Source organism: Sminthopsis crassicaudata, chromosome 3 (assembly GCF_048593235.1).
Source record: "Sminthopsis crassicaudata isolate SCR6 chromosome 3, ASM4859323v1, whole genome shotgun sequence".
Classification (NCBI taxonomy): Eukaryota; Metazoa; Chordata; class Mammalia; order Dasyuromorphia; family Dasyuridae; genus Sminthopsis; species Sminthopsis crassicaudata.
The window spans coordinates 597,476,024-597,493,036 of record NC_133619.1 but is presented as its reverse complement, the minus strand read 5'-3'; the positions used below and the strand labels follow the sequence as shown (position 1 = coordinate 597,493,036).

The following is a 17,013-nucleotide window of genomic DNA, read 5'->3' as shown; positions in this document are numbered from 1 at the left end:
TTTCCGCCCTAAATCCCACAGGCTCAAGGTCTTTGCGGGGGCCAGCACCGGTTAGCCTCCGATGTCCGCACAGGCTTCCAAGCCCGGCTCTCCCGGACCCCAGACTCCCTTCTTCTCCCCTCCTTGCCGCTAGGGGTCGTCAGGCTGCCCGCTGAGCGGCAATTTCGAGACTTCGGAGTCGCCCGCCCCCCCTCGCAGCCGTCCGCCGCGTCCAAGGGCAAAGCCGCTGGGAGACGACTAGCGGGGCCCGGAGCACTATTTCTCCCAGCGGAGGGATCTCGGGAGCGATCTTTGTGCTGTGCTCAAAGGAAACCGGAACGCGGGAAGAGGCGGTGCCGACGCCAGGACGAAGGCGCGGCGACGTCGCCGCCGCCGCCTGCGGGAGTGGGTAGTGGGAAGAGGAGGAAAGGGGGGGGCCGGAGGAGGGAAGTAGTTCCGGGTGCGCGGCCCCGGATGTTGGCTGCTCCCGCTGCCGCCGCCGCCGCCGTCGTAGCCGTCGCTATCGCCGCCACCGTGGGCGCTGCTGTGTGTCTTGGTCGCTCGCTCGCTTCAGCTGCCGTTGGGGCCTTTCCTGGGGGGCACGCATACGCACGGAGCGGGCCGGGGGCTCGGTTGGGCCGCCCCGGCCTCCGAAGCCTGAGGTGAGGACAAGCCCCTCGGACGGCCGGAGTGGGAGGCGGGGCCGGGGCATCCCCGGGGTCGGGACCGAGTCCGGCCCGGTGTGGAGTCTTCGCTACCCGCTCTCTGGCCGCCGAGGGGGCGGGGGGAGCAGAGCCGGGCGGGCGGGCCTGCGGAGGCTCGAGGGCAGCGGCCGCCCCTCCCCCTCCCCTCCCCCTCCCCTCCCTCATGCTTCTCCCCCTCCCCCTCTCAGCTGCTGCTGCCCCTCAGAGGGCGGTGCGCGCCCCTCCCCCGCCGGGCCCCTGCGCCGCGGGGCGCCGCGCCCCTCTCCTCCGCCCCTTCTCTGGGGAGCTTCCCTTAGCCTGGGAGGACTGAACCTCGGTAGGATGCGGCTTTTCGGGAGGACTTCACACCTCCTGCGCTGCTGCCTTTCCTCGGGATGGCCGGATCGGGCGGCCTCCCACCCATCCTGTCTGTCCCCGTGTCCTTCGCTGGTGATCGGGCCAACCTCGGCTGGCAGCTGCTCTGTGCAGACGTGTTTCTGTCCTGGATGTGTTCGCATCCTGCCCACGTGGTGTGTCCCCTGTTCCCTCCGTCCAAATCCCCCCCGCCCTCCCCCCACTTTTTTCCTTCCTCTTATGCCTTGGAGGGATGAGGGTCCTAGGTAGGGTTGATGAGTGGGGCTTGGTTGCTTTCGTGGAGACGGGGAGACACTTGAAGCTTTTGAGTTGTTGCCAGATGAGAGAAGGAAGATATTAGTCAGGTTTCACCTTTTCAAGGGGGGGTGTCTCGAGACGCTTAGAAGGGCATTCCTATTCTTGACACTTCCCTTCCCCCATCCCTCATTTCTCCTTTACTGCTCATATGCCCTTTCTTAACGGGATTTAAATATTGTTACTGGTCTACCGAGTTTTTCAATCTTCTGGTTCCTCGTCCTTTCTTGTACAATTTTTTTGTTCCTAGGTGGATATTGACATAAATTGAAAGTTGAGGTGGGCTGTGAGATATATAAATCGTTTGTTTTGCGGGGCTTTTGTAAGTTAATATATCCTATTCTCTGAAAAGGAATTATATGTTTGCATGCAGTAGAGGTATTCTTATATGCTTAGTTATACATGGGTCAGGTATTAGTCTCAGTTAGCCACTTTCGGGGCAGCTGGAAAAAAAACCAAAACAAATAACACAATACTACTTTTTTGTTTCCTGAGCATCTTTATGTCCAGTTCACTTTCCTCTTGGTTTTGGACTATTTATGTACGTATCGGATTCTTAGGTTTGTTAAGATCACATTTGAATTCTTTGTGAGCCAGTTAATTTTGTTTGTTCAGGAAAAGGATTTTTTCTCCTCTTATCTGGTTATGTACCATATTGGAGTTGGCTAACCATTTCTTATACAGTTCTGAGGAATTTTTATTTTTTGTGGTAGTGTTATTATTATTATTATTTCCACTATTTAATTGGTTGTCTTATTTATTTTTCAGGCCTTTGGGGGAGTGTCATTTTCTTATTTCTGTTTTAGCCCTGTCCACTTCCTCAGTTTGGTTCCCAAAGTCATGTGCTTACTGGGTAGGATCACATTTTTAATCATAAAAAGTGTAGTACAACTGCTTTTCTTCCATCAGGCCTTGTTTGTATTTCTCCTTTTACCCCCCACCCCATGGCCATTGCATTTATTTCATGTGTTGATTTTTCTTAAAATTTTATCTTTTGGGGGTAATAACTAATTCTTGCTATGGAAGGAGAACTGTTAATATAATTGTTAGGGTTTTCTTCCCCTCATGGATAGGAAGTTATGCCTGTTTTACTCTTTCATAAAAATAAGGAATGATTCACTTAGATTTGCTTAGTTTTCTTAAATCAAAGTTTGAGAACTGACTGAATTTTGTAGAGAAATAAGAAAATAAAAGCCATAGTTCTTATAAACTTAAAATAAAATCCAAGCTGCCTCTAAGCAAGTGCAAACTATAAATATAAGTACCTAGTTTTCAGAAGGTTTTTTTTTTTTTTTTTTTTTTTTTTTTTAAGTAACAACTTCCAACTGGGATTTTCATTTTCATGAATTCTTGTTTGGTTTGTAAGCACTTGTCTACTAGAATAATGGTTTGAGAATAGCAAAAGTGTGTAGATGGTTTTTAGAGAGGAGGGATGTGAATTGGCAGTGCAAAAGAAGGCATTTTCTAGAAGGGAATGGCATGTTTGAGGGTAAAGAGGTGAGAATGAACAAACTACAGGCAGGAAATTCCAAGCATATTTGCTTGACTGGAACAGAAAACCTATTGATGAATATGAAAAATGAATTTGGTGATACAAGGTAGGAGGTTGAATTGGAAAGCTTTGCTCAAGTTTGATATTGATAAATTAGGTAATGGGGAGCCATTGTTGATTCTAACTAAGTTAGAGGAGTGTAGTAACAATGAAAATTGCTAGTACACGGGAAATTTTTCTAGTAGCCATGTGTACTTGGATTGTCTAGAATTTGAAGTAGTAGATGAAATGTTCACTTCTGAATTGAAAAAGACCAGATAGTAATATCCAGAATGGAAGAATAGAAAGAGGGTGTGAGGGTTTTAGGGAGCACTATGTAGCTTTTAAGAGTTATCTTCAATAACTGTATAAAATATGTATACATATATTGTATTTAACATTCTTTAATATATTTAACATGTAGGGGACTACCTACCATCTAGGGGAGGGGGTCTAGGGAAGGAGGGGAAAAGTTGGAACAGAAGTTTTTGCACGGGCCAATGTTGAAAAATTACCCATGCATATGTTTTGTCAACAAAAAGTTATAATTAAAAAACAAAAAATCATCTGCAAGAGTGAAAATCATGGGAATGAATTAATCTTGGGAAGGATCAAGGGTAAACTGAGGAAAAACAAAGGTCTTAGGACTGGAACTAGGTAAGCTGAGCTTAGATGAAGCATCTGTGCTCCAAAGGCAGGATTTTAAATTTGATTTTCCTGTACTTCACAGAGATAGAGGCTTTGAGCCATGTAAAACTTAACGTCATGGAGAGCAGAATTTTTTTACCTTAAATACTCACATTTGTAAAGTATTTTTATTAAAGTGCTTTTATTAAAGTCCTCTGCTTGTTGTGGCCTGTTGCTCAACCCCAAATTGGGCTCTGAACTGGAGACAACAGTAGACTAAAGGCTAGGGGGAAGATGGACATGTTGTTAAAACAAAAGAGAGGAAGAATTTCTAGAAAAAAATGGTAGATGTCATTTGGGGTGTGGAGGTTTAGAAGTATAACAACCAAGAAGATACCCTGGTATACAATATAAAAAGCAAGACAGATTCTGTATTTATAAATCTAAGCTCAGAATATTTGCAAAGTGCTTATTAGCACAGTAGCTGGCACATAGTAGGTGCTTAATAAATGCTTGTTTCTTCCCTTTTCTTCTCTGATCTCAAGAGCCATCCATCCTAATTAGGGAAGATAGATATCAATGCCCAGTGATTTTATGGTGCAAAATGCCAAGCTCATAATACAGATTCATTTGAAGGATCTGTTGCAACATAGCCTGATGTGGTGATTCTTTTCTTTTCTTTCTTTTCTTTTTTTTAAAATAATAGCTTTTTATTTCTCAGAACACATGCAAAGATAGTTTTCAACATTAACCTTTGCAAAACCCTTCTGTTCCATATTTTTCTCCCTTCCTCTCCACCTTGCCCTTTCCTCAAGCCAGCAATTAAGTAGTCCAATATAGGTTAAACATGTGCAATTCTTCTAAACATATTTTCACATTTATAATGTTGCACAAGAAAAATCAGATCAAAAAGAGAAAAAAAATGAGTGGGTAAAAACCAAGTAAGCAAACAACAAAAAAAAAGTGAAAATTCCACATCCAACCCCCATAATTCTCTTTCTGGATATACATGGCTCTCTCAATTACAATTCTATTGAAATTAACCTAAATCACCTCATTGTTGAAAAGAACCAAGTCCATCACAGCTAAAACTAATGTGGTAATTATTAAATTTTTTTCCCCTTAAGATCTTTGCTTTTAGTTTTTAATGCCTATCTAATTATAAACCTATCTGAATTGCAAGTGCCTACTACCCCATTTAACATCATGCTTGATAACCCATATTTTCTTAATTGCAGAACTATATTTTCACTGGTCTTTGCTGTTTTTCCTTTGAATCTTTAATCAAATATACTCCTTATTTCAAACCATAGTTTCATATTTTGTTCTTATTGTACTTGCCTAATCCTTTTTTCAACTCTAATTCCCAGAGTATGTTTCTGACTTTGAGATTATTCCATATAAATTATATAAAAAAGAAGAAAAGGAAATTTTAAGTTTTGGGGAACTATTAATTTTCAGTGGTTATACCTAATATAAAGGTTTGGAGATCTGCATTCTGTCTATAATTTGCTACCTTTAACAAGTTAATTTCATTCCTCTTTTCCCCTCATAGTAGGTTATTTATCAACCAACCAATGAAGCACTTGTGTCTATTAGGTGCCATGCATTATGCTAGGTGAGTGGAGATGCAATAATAATAATAAATAATAATAATAATAATAATAACACTCTAAATAATATCTCATTCATTCTTCACAACAACCCTAGGGAGTAGGCACTATTATTATCTCTTTTAAATGAAGAAATTAAGGTAGACAGAAGTTAATTGACTTGCCCAGGATGACATGGCTAATATGCAGTTCTCTATCTAGAGTGCTACTTAGCTGCCTATTGTAGTTAAAAGTATAAAGAATGAAGCAATCCCTCCTTTCAATGAGCTTATATTCTAATGAGAGAAACATGCAAACATATATAGCATGATATGAATAAATTAAAAGATATACAAAACAGATGATGTATTCTTCCCCCCTCCCCCCCTCCCGGTTGGGGTTAAATGACTTGTCCAGGGTCACACAGCTAGGAAGTGTTAAGTGTCTGAGATCAAATTTGAACTCGGGTCCTCCTGAATTCAAGGCTGGTGCGCTATCCACTGCGTCACCTAGCTGCCCCAGATATACAAAACAAATACAAGATAATATGCAGAGGTGCACACAAGCAGCTGAAGGATAAGGAAAGCCTTCTTGCAGAAAATAAATAGTACTTGAGGTAAGTCTTAAAGAGTTTTCTGAGTTAGTTAAAAAGGAAGCATAGTGGGCTTGTGAATGGCCAAATGTAAAGGTACATAGGAGTGTGGTAAGGGAGGAGCAGAGAGAAGGCCAATTTAGCAGGAGTTCTAAGTGCAGACAGAGGAAGTAATATCCAGTAAACTTTGCCAGATAGGTGGCAGTACAGGTAGTTTTGGGCTTTTTAAAAACTAAATGAAGGAGTTTATATTTGATCCTAGAGATAGAAATGGCAACATTTGGCAATTGATTTGGGATGTGAAGCCTTGAGGAACTCAAGTATCAAGACACAGGAAGGAGGGGTGGTTCTTTTGACAGAAATAGGGAAGTTTGGAAGAGCAGATGGTTTTGGGGAAAAGACAATGATTTGGGGGAAAGTTGAGTTTGAGATGTGTCTTGGACATTCAATTTTAAATATTTAGTAGACAGTGATGTGAGATTGAAGATAAAGTTCAGGATTGAATTTATGAATTTTATATGGAAAAACAACATAAATAGATGGTGTTCTAGTAGTTGCCATTGAAGATAGTTTTTCTTATAGAGGTGTGATTATTAGGTAGTTAAACTTGCTTATCTTCTATGATTTGTGTATTCAGTCATGTGAATGAATGTGCCAGGCAATTCCCTCTAGGAATTTATATTTTGGGGGGGAGGGCATATTTACATAGAAGTGAATGATGGCCAGGAAAAAAGTGTTTTGGCCCAGAGCTTGAGGAAAATAATAAAATCAATCCTTTAAAAAGTTTTTTAGAATTGATATAATAACTTTTCAAAACAACAGGTATGAGTGAGTAGTACCAATGACAGGGCAGTTGGCACATAGAAGGAAGTCTCTTTTTGGACTTTGTTTAGATTAAAAAAAAATAATTTGTGTGATAAACATTTATTAAGTCCAAAGAATTTTTGCTGTTATTGATCAGATTTATAATTTCATCTGTGTAGTGAACTCTGGCTTCAAAATCCCTTCCTTCATGTATATCCCCACTTCATCCATAACATTTTATCTAGGTGCTAGGGAGACGAAAATCAAGAAAGGAATTTCTCTCAAGAAGCTTATAATCTAAAAGGAGAGGATATAATATATACAAGTATACAAATCTGATGTAAGTGACTAAGTTTGAATTATATCTCTTATTAATTACCTGTGTTACAGGACGAATCACTTTGCCTCTCTGGGCTTGAGTTTCCTTATCTGTAAAATAATAGAGTTGGACTCAGCCATATACACACACATTTACACACACACACACACACACACACACACATATGTATATACATACACATATACATGTGTATGTTGTGGTTTTCCTAAGTTAGGAGATTCTAAGGGTGAAGGAGAGGTCAAGACAGATTATATGAAAATTCCAGGAGAATGATCACTTTTTATTTGAAGTAAGAGAGGATCCGAAAGAAGCAGCATGTAGTAAAGAGGAAGACTGATGCCCTGGAAAGAGCATGCTCTGGATTTGGAGTTGTCTGACCATCTTGGTTCCAATCTTAGCTCTGCTATTTAACACCACTTGGTGAGAGATTTGTGTTAGGATTAAAGGCCTTTACCTCTACTTCTGTATCCCTTGATCCTTAAAAGACTATGTAGGAGATGGCTTCTCAGCTGTGTATTGATGAAAGAAAAATGCAGCAGGTAAAAGTGTGGACAGAGTGCACAAAAGGCATGTGTGAATCTATGGAGACAGAAGAGAGCACAGTACAAGATTAGAAGATGATAAGTAGTCTTCTAGTTGGAGAAGCAATCTGATATAGTGGGAAGAATGATAGACTCCGAAGCAGGAGGCCTAAATTCATAACCTGATTGTCACTAGATCTATGACCTTTGGCAATTCTCTTAATGATCCCTTTCCACACCTATAAAATAGAAATAATAATAAAAAAATAGACTTTGATTAAACTTTAAACCACTATATAAATGTCAATTGTAGTTTATAAGAATATAATGAGTATATGAAGGAGTAATGTGAAACAAGTGGAAAGATAGGTTGGAACTAGCTTGTGGAAAATCCTAAATACCAGATTGATTTTTTTTTTTTTTTTTAGTGGAGAAAATTGAAGATTTTGGAACAGAGGGATGGTCAGGACAGAAGTAAACATTTAAATTACTGTCTATTGCTTATGGTGTCTTAAGATTTGTTTTCCAGGTACTTGTTTATTTAAAATTTTTGTTCCTTTTAAAAGAGTTTAAAAGAAACTCAGAACCTGTTTCATTTATCCTTATTGTTTGATTTATTATATATACCTTACTCTACACTTTCACTATTCAGAGACTCTGTCTTGGGAAATTGGCCTGCTTTTATTTAATACTTTGTTTGGATTGCCCTCATTGCTATATCATTTCTGCTCTTTACATTTGTATAATGCCATCACTTCCTGAAAGAGTTTAATACGTACAAACCACAACTATAAATATTTTATAAAATTTCAGATTTTAAGAATGTCTTAATTTGTAAAGCTATGGTGCAGATCATAAGAACCATAGCTCAATGTTTTTGTTATAGAGATTGATTTCTTTTTTTAATCAGAAACCTAAAAGAATTAATTTTTTAATATTAAATCCAATATATACATACATGTTTATACAATTAACTTGCTGCACAAGAAAAATCAAACATGAAGAAAAAAGAGAAAAAAAATAAAATGCAAACAACAAAAAGTGAAAATTTTATCTTGTGATCCATACTCAGTTCCTACAGTTCTCTGTAGAGATTGATTTCAGAGGAGATTGGTGAAGGCACCTGCTTTAGAGAATTTTTGGTTTAATAGAATTTGTTACAACCAGATTAGCAAAACACTATTATTGGGAGCCATCTGTTGAGATATGGAAATAGCCTAGTTATATTTTAATCATATTCTGTAAAATAGGATTCTACCTATTTTAAGGTACCTTTCTTGATACCTCAGGCAGCTGTTTCACTTGAAGTGACAAAAACTGATAACTGCAAATGTTTCTTTCAGGGATATTATATGGTGGCTTTTTGGGGTTTATTTTTGTCCAGAATTGTGATTTCATTGGCATGAGTATGAAGATCTAGAATTTATGTGCAGTTTAAAGAGTTGACTGAAGGTATTGAAAGGTGTTAAGTGACTTTCCTATGGACACTCAGTATATGTCCCAGAAAGAATTTGAATCTACATTTTCCTGACTGAAAAGTTGGTTTTTTGTTTACTGTGCCATATTGCCATATGCTGGGAAAGTAGATTTTCTTTGTAGTTTCTTCAAGAAACTTAAATATAATGAAATTCTTGTGTGATAACAGACAATTTGGTACAAAAATAATAAATGCAGTATTGTAATATTAGCTTACCTTTCTAAATTGCTTTGTGGTTTACATTGTAGTTAATATATAGGACCATATTTAGCCAAAGGTTTTGCCATAGAGCCAATATTTGTTTTAAAAAACTTATTGAACTAAATAACAAAAAAAAAAAAAGAAAAAAGAAAATAGGACAAAGAAAAACAGAAAAGGAAAACAAAATGAAATATTGTTGTGTGTCCATCAGGGAGGATTCAAAATATACAAAATAAATTTCTAGTTCAAGAAAGCATATATTATAATAAAATAAATTTTATTCTTTAGTATCCATCTTTGCTGTCTTGTAGGCTGTTCTTTTGTTCTCTGTGTACTTTTTACTTTATTCTTTTTTTCCCTTTTCATCCTCTTCACCTTCCCCAAGCAGGCTATAGTTAAGTATTGCTATATTTGCACTTACATACATGCATGCATACATACATAGACCTACATGCATGCATATCTACACATCCTCAGACCCATACAAATTTATCCACATGTAAACATACATCTAAAACAATATTAATGTTTTACACAGTATGTAGATTTCTCTCCTGATTGAAAGTTTCTATTCTATTCTGTTCCATGTTGTAGTGTTTTGTCTATATCATAACCAGTATTATCATATTATCATAAATCATTATTTCTCATTGGATATAATAAGGTATTAGGAAATTGGTATTAGTTGTGAGTTGTCTGAATAATTTATCTCAGCATGTCCAACCTTGTTGACTTTGCTAGAACTTTGACTCCATCGTCACCTTCAGTTCTTGGAATCTCTAAATTCTCTTTAAGAAGTCTTTCCTGATTCTCCCTTTTGTAAAGAGTTGCTACCTCTTCCTTATTGCTACTTTCCCAAAACAAGTATTAGGCTATCTTAGTTGGTTTGCTTTTTCATTGTCATCATGCAATTTCAGAAAGTGTGCTGCCTAGGAGCGTGAATTCAGTTACAGATTTTAGCTTTGTATTATCTTTTCTTCCTCTTCTGAACTAGTTTCTTTCTAGCATTATCATTCTTTTAGTAATCCAAGTTCATAACTAAAATGTTATACTTGACTTCATCCTCCTTCACCACACAAATCCAGTCATTTGCCAGATCTTATTATTTTTACCCCGTAACATCTCTCTTGTCCTCTTCTGTGTACACAAGGACCACTGTCCTAGTTTAGGCCCTCATCACTTTTTCCTGAACTATTACAATACTCTCTCAATGGGTCTCTTTACTCCAAATTTCTCCCTACTTTGCTCTCTGCAAAAATGCTAAAATTCTACTCATCTTTTTAAAGCTCTCTGCAACCTGGCTCAACCTTGTTTTCTGTATATGCTGTTTGTGTCTATCTATGTATGAGTGCATACACACAGACATAAATACGAACATAATCACTCCCCACCCTAGGGTGGCCTTTTTTCTTTCTCTCATATTTCTATCATTTGTCCTATTCTTTTCTGCTCACTCTTGCCAAGGTCTGTAATGTACTTCCTTATTACTAAAGGTTTTGACACTATCTAAGTAAAGGTTCAAAATCATCACTTGATGGGATTTTATCAGTAGAAATGACTTTAAAGAAAGATGCATTACTGCCTGCCTTTCCACTGGACCCAGAGACCATGGGACACTTTCTTGTGACTTGCATCCAAAATCTGTGTTATCTTCTCTATTAAAATGGGAGCTCTTTGAGAGCAAGGATTGTCTCCACTTTTCTTTTCTTTCTTTATTATTTTTTTTTTCTAACCCTATTTTTGACTTTCTGGACATTAAAATATTGTTGCCTACTTTTAGAACTTCCCTCAGCACCTGGGACCTTTTCATTCTAGATTATCCTACCATCATGGGGCCTGCTAGCCATAAAATATTATCTTTAATAATTGTTCCCTGGAATTACATAGGTGTTAAGTAGTAAACATCAGAATCAGTCACTTGATTGATTTTAAATGCAGAGCTCTTATTGCTAGAAAAGGAACAAATTAAAAACCCCCAGACAAACAGGAAACTTGAAATTCTAAAAATAAAAGGTGAGATTAATAAAATTTGAAGTAAAAAAACTATTGAATTAATTAATAAAACTAAGTTGGTTCTATGAAAAAACCAACAAAATAGACAAACCCTTAGTAAATCTGATTAAAAAAAGGAAAGAGGAAAAGCAAATTGTTAGTCTTGAAAATGAAAAGGGAGAACTCACCACTAATGAAGAGGAAATTAGAACAATAGTTAGGAGCTACTTTGCTCAACTTCATGCCAATAAATTTGATAACTTAAATGAAATGGAAGAATACCTTCAAAAATATAGCTTGCCCAGATTAACAGAGGAAGAAGTAAATAGTCTAAATAATCCCATTTCAGAAAAAGAAATAGAACAAGCTATTAACCAACTCCCTAAGAAAAAAATCCCCAGGACCAGATGGATTTACATGTGAATTCTACCAAACATTTAAAGAACAACTAACTCCAATGCTATATAAACTATTTGAAAAAATAGGGATTGAAAGAGTTTGGTAGAACCAAATTCCTTTTATGACACAAACATGGTACTGATACCTAAACCAGGTAAGCTGAAAACTGCGAAAGAAAATTATAGACCAATCTCCCTAATGAATATTGATGCTAAAATCTTAAATAAAATATTAGCAAAAAGACTACAGAAAATCATCCCCAGGATAATACACTATGATCAAGTCGGATTTATACCAGGAATGCAGGGCTGGTTCAATATTAGGAAAACTATTAGCATAATAGACTATATCAATAACCAAATTAACAAAAAACATATCATCTCAATAGATGCAGAAAAAGCATTTGATAAAATCCAACATCCATTCTTACTAAAAACACCCGAGAGTATAGGAATAAATGGACTATTCCTTAAAATAATAAGGAGCATGTATTTAAAACCGTCAGTAAACATCATATGTAATGGTGATAAACTGGAACCTTTCCCAGTAAGATCAGGAGTGAAACAAGGTTGCCCACTATCACCATTACTATTCAACATTGTACTAGAAACGCTAGCCTCGGCAATAAGAGCCGAGAAAGAGATTCAAGGAATTAGTAGGTAATGAGGAAATCAAACTATCACTCTTTGTAGATGACATGATGGCATACTTAGAAAACCCCAAAGACTCTGCTAAAAAGATATTAGAAATAATTCAGAACTTTAGCAAAGTTGCAGGATACAAAATAAATCCACATAAATCCTCAGCATTTTTATACATTACCAACACAATCCAACAGCAATAAATACAAAGAGAAATTCCATTCAAAATAATGGTCAATAGTATAAAATATTTGGGAATATATCTACCAAAGGAAAGTGAGGAATTATATGAGCAAAATTACGAAACACTTGCCACAAAAATAAAGTCAGATTTAAATAATTGGAAAGACATTGAGTGCTCTTGGATAGGCCGAGTAAATATAATTAAGATGACAATATTCCCTAAACTAATCTATTTATTTAGTGCTATACCAATCAGACTCCCAAGAAACTATTTTAATGACCTAGAAAAAATAACAACAAAATTCATATGGAAGAACAAAAGGTCAAGAATTTCAAGGGAAGTAATGAAAAAAAAATCAAATGAAGGTGGTTTAGCTGTACCTGATCTAGAATTATATTATAAAGCAACAGTCACCAAAACCATCTGGTATTGTCTAAGAAATAGACTAGTTGATCAGTGGAATAGGTTAGGTTCACAGGACAAGATAGTGAATAAAAATAGCAATCTAATGTTTGACAAACCTAAAGATCCCAACTTCTGGGATAAGAATTCATTATTTGACAAAAACTGCTGGGAAAATTGGAAATTAGCATGTCAGAAACTAGGCATGGACCCACATTTAACACCACATACTAAGATAAGATCAAAATGGGTCCAAGATTTAGGCATAAAGAATGAGATCATAAATAAATTAGAGGAGCATAGGATAGTTTACCTCTCAGACTTGTGAAGAAGGAAGGAATTTGTGTCCAAAGGAGAACTAAAGATCATTATTGATCACAAAATAGAAAATTTTGATTACATCAAATTAAAAAGCTTTTGCACAAACAAAACTAATGCAAACAAGATTAGAAGGGAAGTAACAAATTGGGAAAACATTTTTACAGTTAAAGGTTCTGATAAAGGCCTCATCTCCAAAATATACAGAGAATTGACTTTAATTTATAAGAAACCAAGCCATTCTCCAATTGATAAATGGTCAAAGGATATGAACAGACAATTTTCAGATGATGAAATTGAAACTATTTCTACGCATGAAAGAGTGTTCCAAATCACTACTGATCAGAGAAATGCAAATTAAGACAACTCTGAGATACCACTACACACCTTTCAGATTGGCTAAGATGACAGGAACAAATATTGATGAATGTTGGAGGGGTTGTGGAAAAACTGGGACACTGATGCATTGTTGATGGAGTTGTGAAAGAATCCAACTATTCTGGAGAGCAATCTGGAATTATGCCCCAAAAGTTATCAAACTGTGCATACCCTTTGAACCAGCAATGCTACTACTGGGCTTATATCCCAAGGAAATACTAAAGAAGGGAAAGGGACCTGTATGTGCCAAAACGTTTGTGGCAGCTCTTTTTGTAGTGGCTAGAAACTGGAAAATGAACGGATGCCCATCAATTGGAGAATGGTTGGGTAAATTATGGTATATGAATATTATGGAATATTATTGTTCTGTAAGAAATGACCAGAAGGATGAATACAGAGAGGCTTGGAGAGACTTACATCAACTGATGCTGAGTGAAATGAGCAGAACTAGGAGATCATTATACACTTCAACAACAATACTATATGAGGATGTATTCTGATGGAAGTGGATATCTTCAATATAGAGAAGATTCCAATTGATCAGTGATGGACAGAATCAGCTTTACCCAGAAAAGGAATACTGAGAAATAAGTGTAAACTATTAGCATTTTTTTGTTTTTCTCCCCAGATTATTTTTATCTTCTGAATCCAATTCTTCCTTTGCAACAACAACAAAATTCGGTTCTGCACATATATATTGTACCTAGGATATACTATAACATATTTAATATGTATGGGAATGCCTGCCATCTAGGGGAGGGGGTGGAGGGAAGTAGGGGAAAATTCGGAACAGAAGGCAATTCAAGGGATAATGTTGTAAAAAAAAATGTTATAATTATAAAATTAATTTAAAAAAATGATACTTTAAAAAAATAAATAAAGGCAGAGCTCTTTCTGTTATGTCATGCTGCCCCCTTGCCACCTCGCTTTTTTTTTCAAAGAGATTTGATAGAAGAAGTTATAAACTTCTAGATTCTTTCTCACTGGTTTCTAATTAGTCAGTAAGCATGAATTACCTACTGTGCTAGCTAGATACTGGAGGAGCAAATGCAGAAGTGATAGTGTTCATTTACATGTTATGGGGAGGGGTACTACATGTTCACAGTAAACCAATACATACAAAGTATAGAAAAAATAAGGAAAAAGTGATTCACCCAGTGTTTGAAAGGTGTTATAAAAACAGGCAAAAACCCTTTAAAAAATCTTTCCTCACACCTATGTTACATATGCCAACATTTTCTCATGGACCACAGTAAAATGCAATAATAAATGCATCAAATTACTTAGAAAAATATTGGCAGCCTTTGCCTACCTCATAGTTTTACCTTGTCAAAATAAAATTGGTAGAGCTGAGTTACATTCCCTTGAATTCCTATAACTTGATATAAAGTTGATATTAAAGTTTTCCATCCTTATACTAGGGGACTTCAACAGATGTATTGCTACTCTCTAACACATTCTTCCTCTCCTCCCTGTTCCTCAGTTTACTTATTTCCTATGACTTTTTCTTCTATTTAAACTCATCTGTAAATAAGGGATTAAATGCCCTTGATCTTGCCATCACCTGCAAGTGTATATTTATGAACTATGAAACTCCTTTATCTGATTATATTTTGTCATTTCATCTTTTCCTCCTGCCTTATAAACCCAAATCATGTTTTTTATCCTCCTTGTGACCCTAGGCCTTTCACTGCTCAGTCTTTTACTAGCTTGTCACCATGTACACTGATTCTTTCCCTTTTTTTGATATCTTGGTGAAACAGTTTAATCTTACACTATCCTCTTCTCAGGTCCTTTTCCCACTTCATTTTCCTGTTAATGATCTTGTTCTGTCAACTCTGTGAGCCTTGGATTATTTCTACAATTTGTTACCTTCTTTCCTATTCAAGAGCTGTTCATTAAAAGCTGGAGAAAAAATTCTGCTAACTGGATCCACTATAACCACTGGACTGTCACTAGATCAAGACAATAGTTTCATACCGCCTGAATTGTCCTACTGACCGTGGTGGCTGTGCCAGACCTTTTTATCCTCCCTTAAATCTCCTAAAGATCTCCTTCCAATATCCCTGAAATCTCCTAAAGATCTCCCTTTCCGCTTCCTTTTCAACAGAGAAAAAATGAGGCTATTCATCTAGATTTTCCTCTTCTCCCCTCCTTTCATCTCATATCACTTTGCTTTCTACCTCTATCTCTTTTTTTAGCTTGATATTATGAAAGGTGGTCTTTCTCCTTGCCCAAGGCAAAACCTCTCTATCTGCCCTAAAAAATTCCATTCTATCACATCTCCTCAGATTTCTCCCTCTTTCATGTCTATTCTCTTACTTACCTTCAATCTCTTCTATTTTTACTGGTTATTTCCCTACTGCCACAAACAATAACTACATCTCATCCTCAAAAACTCCACACTTGATCCATCTATTACTACTAGCTGCCATTCACTATCTTCTCCCTTTGTAGTTGAAACAGAATTATACTTTTACTATCTCTAAATATTCCTTCCTCCTTCTCAACAATCTAATCTGTTACTGAGGCCTATTGATCTCACTTTTTCGACATTTATTGAATATGCCATCTTCTTTAATCTGATATTGCCACTAGTCTGATGCAGACCTCATTGCCTCATACCTGATGTTTTGCAAAAGCTTGTTAGTCAGCTAGGTGGTACAGTGGATAGAGCACCAGCCCTGAAGTCAGGAGGACTTGAGTTCAAATTTGGCATCAGACACTTATCACTCCCTAGCTGTGTGACCCTGAGCAAGTCACTTAACCTCAATTGCCTCAGGAGAAAAAAAAAAAGCCTGCTCGTTCTTCTGTTTGCTTTAACTTTCTCTCTATTCATATCTGTCCTCCATTTACCAGCAAAGTGTTTGCTAAACGGTGCATCCAATCATGTTGCTTTTCTCCTCAGCAAACTCCATTGGCTTCCTATCACCCTCATGATTAAATACAAAATCTTCTAATGTTCAAAGCCTTTCACAATCTATTTCCCCTCTTCCCACTTTCTAGTCTTCTTATACCTTATTTCTTACTATATAATCTTTGATCCAGTAACAGCAGCTTCCTCACTGTTTTTTGAACAAGACAGTCCATCTCTTGGCTCTGGGCATTTTTCTGTTGGTATTCTTCCATTTCTGGAATACTGTTCTTCCTGATCTTCAACTCTTGGTTTTACTGACTTCAACTTCCAACTGAAGTCTCATTTTCTATTGGAAGCCTTTCCTAATCCTCCTTAATTCTAGAGCCTTCCGGGTTTTAATTTCACGTTTATCTTGGGTATGGCTTGTTTGTACATATTTATTTACTTGTCTTCCCCATTAGGTTATGGGGCTGTCTTTGCTTTTTTTTAAATATATCTCTAGTGCTTAGGAGTGACTTTGTATTCTTAAAAATTTGATTCAGTTCTCTATATATTTGAGAAATTGAGTCTTTATTGTAAAAACAAATTCCCCTCAGATTTCTGCTTTCCTTCTAATTTTGCTTGGGTGCATTGGTTGTATTTGTGCAAAAACTTTAAAATTTAATACAAGTCACAATTATCCATTTTATATCTTGTAATGCTTTCTGTCTTTTGTTTGGTCATAAATTCTTGTCTTATATATAGATCTGACATGTAAACTATCCCATGCTCTCCTAATTTGCTCATGTTATCATTCTTTATGTCCAGATCATGTACCCATTTTTGT

At 37.0% G+C, this 17,013-nt stretch overlaps 1 protein-coding gene across 4 annotated transcripts in view; it reads left to right on the top strand.

Annotated features, from left to right (window-relative positions):
* Window positions 1-503: 503 nt before the first annotated feature.
* FOXJ3 (forkhead box J3) overlaps window positions 504-17,013 on the top strand; it is a 136,471-nt gene continuing 119,961 nt past the window's right edge. For 3 of the 4 annotated variants that reach the window (XM_074305480.1, XM_074305479.1, XM_074305477.1), the window contains exon 1: window positions 504-641. The gene's annotated coding sequence lies outside the window, so the exon portion shown is untranslated. The remainder of the gene's footprint in view (window positions 642-17,013) is intronic. The other variant, XM_074305478.1, reaches the window with a different exon arrangement.